Below are 10,333 nucleotides of genomic sequence, written 5' to 3' on the forward strand. Positions count from 1 at the left end.
AAACAAAAAACAAACACACAAAAAAAAGTGGGTAAAGGATATGAACAGACACTTCAAAAGAAGACATACATGCAGTCAACAAGTATATGAAAAAAGCTCAACAGCACTGATCATTAGAGAAACACAAATCAAAACCACAATGAGACACTATCTCATGCCAGTCAGAATGGCTATTATTAAGTCAAAAAATAACAGATACTGGCGAGGTTGTGGAGAAAAAGGAATGCTTATACACTGTTGGTGGTAGTGTAAAATTTCACCATTGTGGAAGACAGCATGGCAATTCCTTAAAGACCTGAAAGTAGAAAATACCATCAACCAAATATTTATATGACTGGGTATGTACCCAAAGAAATATACATCATTCTATTATAGAGACACGTGCACACACATGTTCATTGCAGCACTATTCACAATAGCAAAGACATGGAAACAACCTAAATGCCCATCGATGATAGACTAAATAAAGGATATGTGGTGCATATAAAACATGGAATACCACAGAGCCATAAGAAAAGAGCAAGATCATGTTTTTTTGCAGGGATATGGATGGAACTGGACGCCATTATCCTTAGCAACCAACACAGGAACAAAAATCCAAATACTACATAGTCTCATTTATAAGTAGGAGCCAAATGGTGAGAAACACAGGACACATAAAGAGGACAATACACACGAGGGCCTATTGGATGGTGGAGAGTGGGAGGAGGGAGAGGATCAGAAAACATAATCAATGGGTACCAGGCTTAATATCTGGGTGATAAAATAATCTGTACAACGAACCCCCATGACACAAGTTTATCTATGTAACAAACCTGCACATGTACCCCGGAACTTAAAAAAATACACAAAATACTTTGGGAGGCCGAGACGGGTGGATCACGAGGTCAGGAGATCGAGACCATCCTGGCTAATATGGTGAAACCCTGTCTCTACTTAAAAATACAAAAAACTAGCCGGGCGACGAGGCGGGCGCCTGAGTCCCAGCTACTCGGGAGGCTGAGGCAGGAGAATGGCGTAAACCGGGGAGGCGGAGCTTGCAGTGAGCTGAGATCTGGCCACTGCACTCCAGCCTGGGTGGCAGAGCAAGACTCCGTCTCAAAAAAAAAAAAAAAAAAAAAGAAGAAAAATACACAAAATAATAAGAACAACAACAACAAAAAAACTCTTTGCCCTAGAATAATTTATCCAGTAAAAATATCTTTTAAGCATGAAAGAGAAATAAAGGCAGTTCCAGGAAAATAAAAGCTGAGAGATCTCACAAACTCCAGCCCTGACCTATGAGAAATACTAAAAGGAAATCTTAAATCTGTAATAAAAGGATGACAATGAATTATAAGAAATTATCTGAAGGTACAAAAGTCACTGGTAATAATAAGCACAGAGAGAAACACACTTATAGTCTAACATTGTAATTGTGGTGTGTAAACATCTCTTAGTAGAAAGATGAAATGATGAGCCAATCAAAAATAATAACTACAACAACTTCAAATAATAGACGATACGATAGGTTATAACAAGAAACAGCAAAAAGTTAAATAGTGGCAAAAAATAAATTGGAGAATTTTAATTTAGTTTTTTTTTGGTATATTTGTTTCTGCAGTAAGTGTTGTCATCAGTTTTAAATAATGGGTTATATGAAAGTATTTGTTCACCTCATGGTAACCTCAAATTGAAAAACACACAATAAAAAATGCATAAAAAACTAAAAAACAAAGTAATTAAAGCATACCACCAGAAAAAAATCATCTTCACTACAAGGAAAACAAGAAGGAAGAAAAGAAGAAAGACAGATAATAAAACAATGAGAAAACAAATAACAACGTGACAGGAGTAAGTCCCTACTTATCAATTATAACATTGACTATAAATCACACTTTTCAATAAGAAGACATAGGTTGAATGAATGAAAGCACAAGACCTAATTATCTGTTGCCTACAAGAAAAACAGTTAGCATATAGACACACATAGACTGAAAAGAAAGGGATGCAAAGAATATTTCACGCCAATGGGAACCAGAAAATAGGAGTAGCTACTTACATCACACAAAACAGACTTCGAGACAAAAATTGTAATAAGAGACCAAAAGCAGTCATTATATAATGATAAATATGTCAATTCAACAAGAGGATAAAACAGTTTTAATGTATATACACCAAACACTGGAAGACTCAGATATATAAAGCAAATGTTAGACCTAAAGAGAAAGATGGACCTCAGTAAAATAATAGCTAGAGACTTTAAAATCACACTTTTAGCGCTGGACAGATCTTTCAGACAAACAATCAACAAAGAAACATCAGACTTAATCTGCGCTAAAGAACAAATGGACCTAGTATATATTTACAAGACATTTCATTTAACAGCTGCTGAATACACATTTTTGTCTTTAGCACATGGATCATTCTCAAGAATAGACCATATGTTAGATCCCAAAACAAGTTGTAAAACATTCAAAGCATTTGGACTATTATTCAGCATATTTTCTCTCCACAATGGAATAAAACTACAAATAAATAAGAGGAATTTTTAAAACTATGCGAGCATGTGGAAATTAAGCAATATGCTCCTAAATGACCAGTGAGTCAATCAGGAAATTAAGAAGAAAATTGAAATATTTCTTGAAACAGATGATAATAAAAACACAACACAACAAAACCTATGGGATACAGCCAAAGCAGCACTAAAAGGAAATGTTATCGTTATAAGTGCCTATATCAAATAAGAGAGAAAAAACTTCAGATAAATAACCTAATTATGCATGTTAAGGAACTAGAAAATTTAGAGCAATCCAAACCCAAATTTAGAATAAGAAGAAAAAAAATAAAGATCAGAGCAAAAATAAATAAATTTAAAATGAAGAAAGCAATAAAAAAGGTGAAGGAAACAGAAAGTTGGTTCTTTGAAGATAAACAAAATTGACAAACCGTTAGCCAGACTAAAAAATAAAAGGTGGGGGAGAAATTTCAAATAAATAAAATAATAGATAAAAAAGAAGACATACAACTGATATTGCAGAAACTCAAAGGGTCATTAGTGGCTACTAGAGCAACTATATGCCAATAAATTGGAAAATCTAGAAGAAATTCATGAATTCTGAGAGACATACAAACTACCAAGGTTGAACTAGGAAGAAATCCAAAACCCGAATAGACCAATAACAAGAAATAATATTGACACTGTAATTAAGTCTCTTAGTAAAGAAAAGCCCAGGACCTGATGACTTCACAGCTGAATTCTGTCAGACATTTGAAAAACTAGTACTAATATTACTCAAACTGTTCCAAAAAATAAATGAAATATTCCAAACTTATTCTATGAGGCCAGTATTACCCAAATCCAAAACCAGACAAAGACACGTCAAAAAAGAACACTACAGGCCAATATGTCTGATGAAAATTGAAGCAAAAATCCTCAAGAAAATACTAGCAAACTGAATTTAATAATACATGCGATGACTACTATTAAGTGTCAACTGGATTGGATTGAAGAATGCAAAGTATTGTTAATGAGTGTGTCTATGAGGGTGTTGCCAAAGGAGATTAACATTTGAGTCAGTGGACTGGGAGGGGCAGACCACCCTCAACCTGGGTGGGCACCATCTAATCAGCAGCAAGGGCAGCTGGAGTAAAGCAGGCAGAAGAAAGGGAATGAGCAGACTCTCTGAGTCTGGCCTTCATCTTTCTCCCATCCTGGTGCTGGATGCTTCCTGCCCTGGAACATCAGACTCCACTTCCTTCTGCTTTTGGATTCTTGGAGTTAGACCAGTTATTTTCCAGGAGCTCTCAGGCCTTTGGCCACACACCGAAGACTGCACTGTCAGCTTTCTACTTTTGAGGTTTGGGGACTCAACTGAGCCACTACTGGTTTCCTTGTTTCTCAAATTGCAGACGACCTATCGTGGGACTTCACCTTTTGATCATGCAAGTCGATATCCTTAATAAAATCACTTTCATATATACATATATTCTATTAGTTCTGTTCCTCTAGAGAACCCTAACTAATACAATATATTAGAAAGATTGTTCATCATTACCAAGTAGGATTTATCCCTCTGATGCAAGGAAGGTCAACATACACAAATCAGTCAATACGATACATCATATCAATAGAATGAAGAATAAAAATCATATGATCATTTCAACTGATGCTGAGAAAATGTTTAATAAAATTGAACATTACATAAAAACTCTCAAAAAACTACATATGGAAGGAACAGACCTCAATATAATAAAAGCCATATACCACAAATCCACAGTTAGGTATCATACTCAATGTGGAAAAACTCAAAGACTCTCCCCTAAGATCTGGAATGTGACAAGGATGCCTACCTTCAAAGCTGTTTTCCAACATAGTACTGGAAGTCTTAGCTACAACAATCAGACAAGAAAATAAACAAAAGGCATGCAAATGAGAAAATAATAAGTCAAATTATTTTGTTTGCAGATGTTACGATCTTTGTTTTTTGAAAAAAGTAAAGACTACACAAAAACTGTAATAACTGATGAACAAACTCAGGAAAGTTGCAGGATACAAAATCAACATACAAAAATCATTAGCATTTTTATATGTAAACAATGAACAATCTGAAAAAGAAATTTTAAAAAATTCCATTTAAAATAGCCACAAATGGCCGGCACGCTGGCTCACGCCTGTAATCCCAGCACGTTGGGAGACCGAGGTGGGTGAATCACTGGAGGTCGGGAGTTTGAGACCAGCCTGACCAACGTGGAGAAATGCCGTGTCTACTAAAAATATAAAATTAGCCGGGCATGGTGGTGCATGCCTGTAATCTCAGCTACTCAGGAGACTGAGGCAGGAGAATCACTTGAACCCAGGAGGTGGAGGTTGTGGTGAGCCGACATGGTGCCATTGCACTCCAGCCTGGGCAGCAAGAGTGAAACTCCATCTCAAAAAATAAATAAATAAATAAGCCACAAATAAAATTAAATGCCTAGTAATTAACCAAAAAATTGAAAGATTTCTACAATAAAAATTATAAAACACTGATGAAAGAAAATAAAGTGAATACAGAAAAATGCAAAGACATTCCATATTCATGGATTGGACAAGTCAATATTGTTAAAGCATTCATACTACACAAAGCAATCTACAGATTCAATGCAATTACTATAATAAAACCAATGACATTCTTCACAGAAATAAGAATAACCATCCTAAAATTTATGTGGAATCACAAAGACTGAGAATAGCCAATGCTACCCTGAGCAGAAAGAGAAAAACTGGAGGAATCACACACACTGCCTGACTTTCAAATTATGCTACATGGGCTGGGCGCGGTGGCTCACACCTGTAATCCCAGCACTTTGGGAGGCCCAGGTGGGTGGATCACGAGGTCAGGAGATTAAGACTATCCTGGCTAACACAGCGAAACCCCATCTCTACTAAAAATACAAAAAATCAGCCGGGCGTGGTGGTGGGCGCCTGTGGTCCCAGCTACTCCGGAGGCTGAGGCAGGAGAATGGCGTGAATCCAGGAGGCGGAGCTTGCAGTGAGCGGAGATCGCGCCACTGCACTCCAGCCTGGGTGAGAGCAAGACTCCATCTCAAAAACAAACAAACAAACAAACAAACAAAAAACCAAATTATACTACAGAGCTGTAGTAACCAAAGCACAATGGTACTGGCCTAAAAACAAACTTATAGACCAATGAAACAAAATAGATAACCCAGAAACAAATCCACATCCGTACAGTGAACTCATTTTTGAAAAAGGTGTCAAGAAAATATGTTGGGGAAAAGACAGTCTCTTCAATAAATTATGTTGGTAAAACTAAACATCCAAATGCAGAGGAATGAAACTTGATCCCCATCTCTCACTGTATTAGTCCGTTCTCAGACTTCTATAAAGAACTACTTGAGTCTGGGCAATTTATAGAGAAAAGAGGTTTAATTGACTCACAGTTCCACAAGCTGTACAGAAAGCATAGCTGGGGAGGCCTGAGGAAACTTAAAATTATGGCAGAAGGCAAAGGGAAGCACACATAACTTACATAGCCAGAGGAGAGAGAGTGAAGGGAGAGGTGCTATACACCTTTATAAACAACCAGATTTCATGAGAACTCACTTTCTATCCCAAGAACTGCAAGGGGGAAATCAATTTGCCTTCATGGTCCAATCACCTCCCACCAGGTCCCTCCTCCAACACTGGGAATTACAAATCGACATGTGATTTGGGCAGGAACACAAATGTAAATCATATCACTTGCCTTATACAGAAGTCAAACTAAAAAGAATTAAAGACTTAAATCGAAGACCTCAACTATAAAACTCTTACAGGAAAATACTGGGAAAACCCTCCAGAACATTGGCCTGGGTGAAAATTACATGAGTAATACCCCACAAGCACAGGCAATCATAGCAAAAATGAACAAATTTGATTAAATCAAGTTAAAAAGCTTCTGCACAGGGAAGAAAACTATCAATAAAGCTAAGAGACAACCCACAAAATGGGAGAAAATATTTGCAAACTACTTAACTGACAAGGGATTAATAACCAGAATATATAAGGAGCTCAAACAATTCTATAGTAAAAAGTCTAATAATCCAATTTTTATTTTTTTATTTTTTTTTTTTTTATTTTTTTTTTTTTGAGACGGAGTCTTGCTCTGTCGCCGGGGCTGGAGTGCAGTGGCCGGATCTCAGCTCACTGCAAGCTCCGCCTCCCGGGTTCACGCCATTCTCCTGCCTCAGCCTCCCGAGTAGCTGGGACTACAGACGCCCGCCACCTCGCCCGGCTAGTTTTTTGTATTTTTTAGTAGAGACGGGGTTTCACAGTGTTCGCCAGGATGGTCTCGATCTCCTGACCTCGTGATCCGCCCGTCTCGGCCTCCCAAAGTGCTGGGATTACAGGCTTGAGCCACCGCGCCCGGCAATAATCCAATTTTTAAAATGGGCAAATGATTTGAATAGGCATTTCTCAAAATAAAACACAGAAATGGCAAAGAGGCATATGAAGTGTTTTTACCATCACTGATCATCAGAGAAATGCAAATCAAAACTTCAATAAGCTATTACTTCACCCCAGTTAAAATGACTTTTATGCAAAAGTCAGGCAATAACAAATGCTGATAAGGATGTGGAGAATAGGGAACCTTCATACAATGCCAGTGGAAATGTTCATTAGTACGACTACTATGGAGAACAGTTTACAGATTTCTCAAAAGGAAACAAAAATAAAGGTACCATATGATCCAGCAACCCCATTGCTGTGTCTATACCTAAAAGAAAAAAAAAAAAGAAACCAGTATATCAAAGAGATATCTACCCTCCTATGTTTGTTGCAGCAGTGTTTACAATAGCTAAGATTTGAAAGCAACACAAATGTCCGTCAATAGAAGAATAGATAAAGAAAATGTGGTACATATATACAATGGAGTACTATTCGGCCCTAAATAGGAATGACAAAGAGTTATTTGCAACAGCGTGGATAAAACTAAAGTTCACTATGTTAAATGAAGCAAGCTAGGCACAGAAAGACAAACGTCACAAATTCTTACTTATTTATGGAATCTAAAATTAAGACAATTGAACTCATAAAGATAGAGAATAGAAGGATAGTAACCAGAGGAAGGGAAGGGTAGTAAATGGAGGTGGCATGGGAAAAAGATGCAATGGTTAATGGGTATAAAAGAATAGTTAAAATGAATAAAATCTAGTATTTCATAGCACAACAGGAGGATTATCATCAATAATAATTAAACTGTACATTTTAATATAGCTAAAATATTACAATTGAGCTGTCTGTAGCACAAAGGATAAATGCTGGAGGAGATGGATACCCAATTTTCCACAATGTGATTATTATATATTGCATCTCTATGCCAAAATAGTTCATGTATCCCATAAATATATAAACTACTATGTAGCCATAAAGATGAAAAAAATAATAAAAATTAAAAATATAAATGACCTGTTAATAAATTTGCATTTAAGTAAAAACATACATTATGGTTACTTCCTGTGTTGCACTCCCCAAAATCACCCATATATACCATAGTTTGAAATATTACTCTTTGGTTACTTCGTGTACATATATGACACCTAATAAGTACCAGTCACTGTGCTAGACAAGTAGTGGAATTATAATTTTTGATGTTATAATGACACACTTTTAATCTAATATATATTGTGTTTTTATTATGAATCACATGTTGCTTGTAGTGCTTTACTCATGCTGTCTCATTTAATCCTCCTAACATTCCAAATTTATATCTTCAGCAAAATTTTTTTATCTGAACTCCAGATCCATTCAGCTGGCTGCCTACTGTACTTTGCCTTTGGATGTTCAGTAGGAGATCTCAGACTCAATGCCTCCAAACTGAACTCTTGTTGTTTCTTTCCACACATACACCTGTTCCACCCATAACTTTCCCATCTCATTTGATAGAAATTTCATCCTTCCCGTTGCTCAGATCAAAACACTCAGTGTCTTCTTCTGCCTATAAAAGTATCTGTCATCTGACCACCTATAGTATCCACTACTACCAACCTGTTCCAGTGTTATCAGCCACTATCATCTCTTACCTGTGTCAGGTCAATAGCCTCTTCACTGATTTCCTTATTACTCTTCCCTCTTACAATCTATACTCAACATAAGAGCCAGAATTAATTTTTTAAGGTAAAGTTGTCCATGTCACTCCCTTGCTCAGTACCAAACACTGGCTCACTTCTTTTTGTTTGTTTGTTTGTTTGTTTGTTTGAGACAGTCTCGCTTTGTCGCCCAGGCTGGAGTGCAGTGGTGCGATCTCGGCTCACTGCAAGCTCCGCCTCCCAGGTTCACGCCATTCTCCTGCCTCAGCCTCCCGAGTAGCTGGGACCACAGGCGCCCGCCACCACGCCCTGCTAATTTTTTGTGTGTTTAGTAGAGACGGGGTTTCACCGTGTTATCCAGGATGGTCTCAATCTCCTGACCTTGTGATCCGCCCACCTCGGCCTCCCAAAGTGCTGGGATTACAGGCATGAGCCTCCGTGCCTGGCCTCACTTTTCTCATTAAAAGTAAAGAACATAGCTTCTGTCTTTATTGCCAAAGGCCCACCCTGACTTTCTTTTTTTTTTTTTTTGAGACGGAGTCTTGCTCTGCCACCCAGGCCGGAGTGCAGTGGCCGGATCTCAGCTCACTGCAAGCTCCGCCTCCCGGGTTTACGCCATTCTCCTGCCTCAGCCTCCTGAGTAGCTGGGACTACAGGCGCCCGCCACCTCTCCCGGCTAGTTTTTTTGTATTTTTTAGTGGAGACGGGGTTTCACCGTGTTAGCCAGGATGGTCTCGATCTCCTGACCTCGTGATCCGCCCGTCTCGGCCTCCCAAAGTGCTGGGATTACTGGCGACTTTCTTATTGTAAAGAAGAACTCTGTATTTCCAACTCCCACCCTAGCACTACCCATCTCTTACACTGTTCTATAATTTATTTTTCCATAGCAGTTTTCATCTCTTAATACACTATACAATTTATTTATCTTTCTGTTCTTCTGTGTATCTGGAACTGGGCAGAGTCTCAAACTTTTGTTGAATGAATGAACAATTTCTTGAGATGTAGGTGTTACTTCTTCCCCATTGTACACAAAAGGAACAAAGGCTCAGGTATGTCAAACAATTTGCCTCATGGTAATAAAGTAAATAAGGGATAGAGATGGGAATTAAACCTAGGTCTGGCAAACTCTAAAGCTTATGATCTAAGCTTCAGACACTAAATGACTTCATGGCGTTCGTAACATAGTACAAGCCATGCTAACCTGTGTATACATCTCTTAGGCACAAAGGTAATTGTGACGCAAAATCAGTAACTGTCATGGAACTTGAATATAGCTCTCCTTAGAATAAGGCAGGCAAGTGGGAAAAGCAGCTGAGTGACAAAATTGTGCCATTCAGATTGTCAATTTCTCACATGGCCTTTCCTGGATAATGGGAGAAAGACATCCTTGAAGGATTTTACTGTCAACCTACACTTTCTTCTTCACTTACTCTGCACAATTGTGCTAATGATACTTAGGCCAAGTGAAATAAAATATTTCCAACTGCCTAAGGTACAGAGTCATTTCATTAATAAATATTTATTGAAGTTTCATGCCAAGCCATGATGAGAGTGTTTAGGCAGAGTACTCTGGGCAAAAGAGCCCTGAGAAATGGAAACTGTGATAATAATATCAACTGAGACTAAGCCTTCAGCACGCCCTTCAGCTGGGTTCCACCTTCTATCACAGCCTAAGGGGCAGAGAGTATACTGAAAATATTCACAAAATTTCCACAAAATTACTGCGACCTAGTAATTCTGCTATAAATCCTTGCTAGATGTTTGTTTCATTCGGTAAAAG

The sequence above is a fragment of the Trachypithecus francoisi genome, unplaced genomic scaffold (genome assembly GCF_009764315.1).
Source record: "Trachypithecus francoisi isolate TF-2019V2 unplaced genomic scaffold, Tfra_2.0 Lachesis_group6, whole genome shotgun sequence".
In the NCBI taxonomy this organism is placed as follows: domain Eukaryota; kingdom Metazoa; phylum Chordata; class Mammalia; order Primates; family Cercopithecidae; genus Trachypithecus; species Trachypithecus francoisi.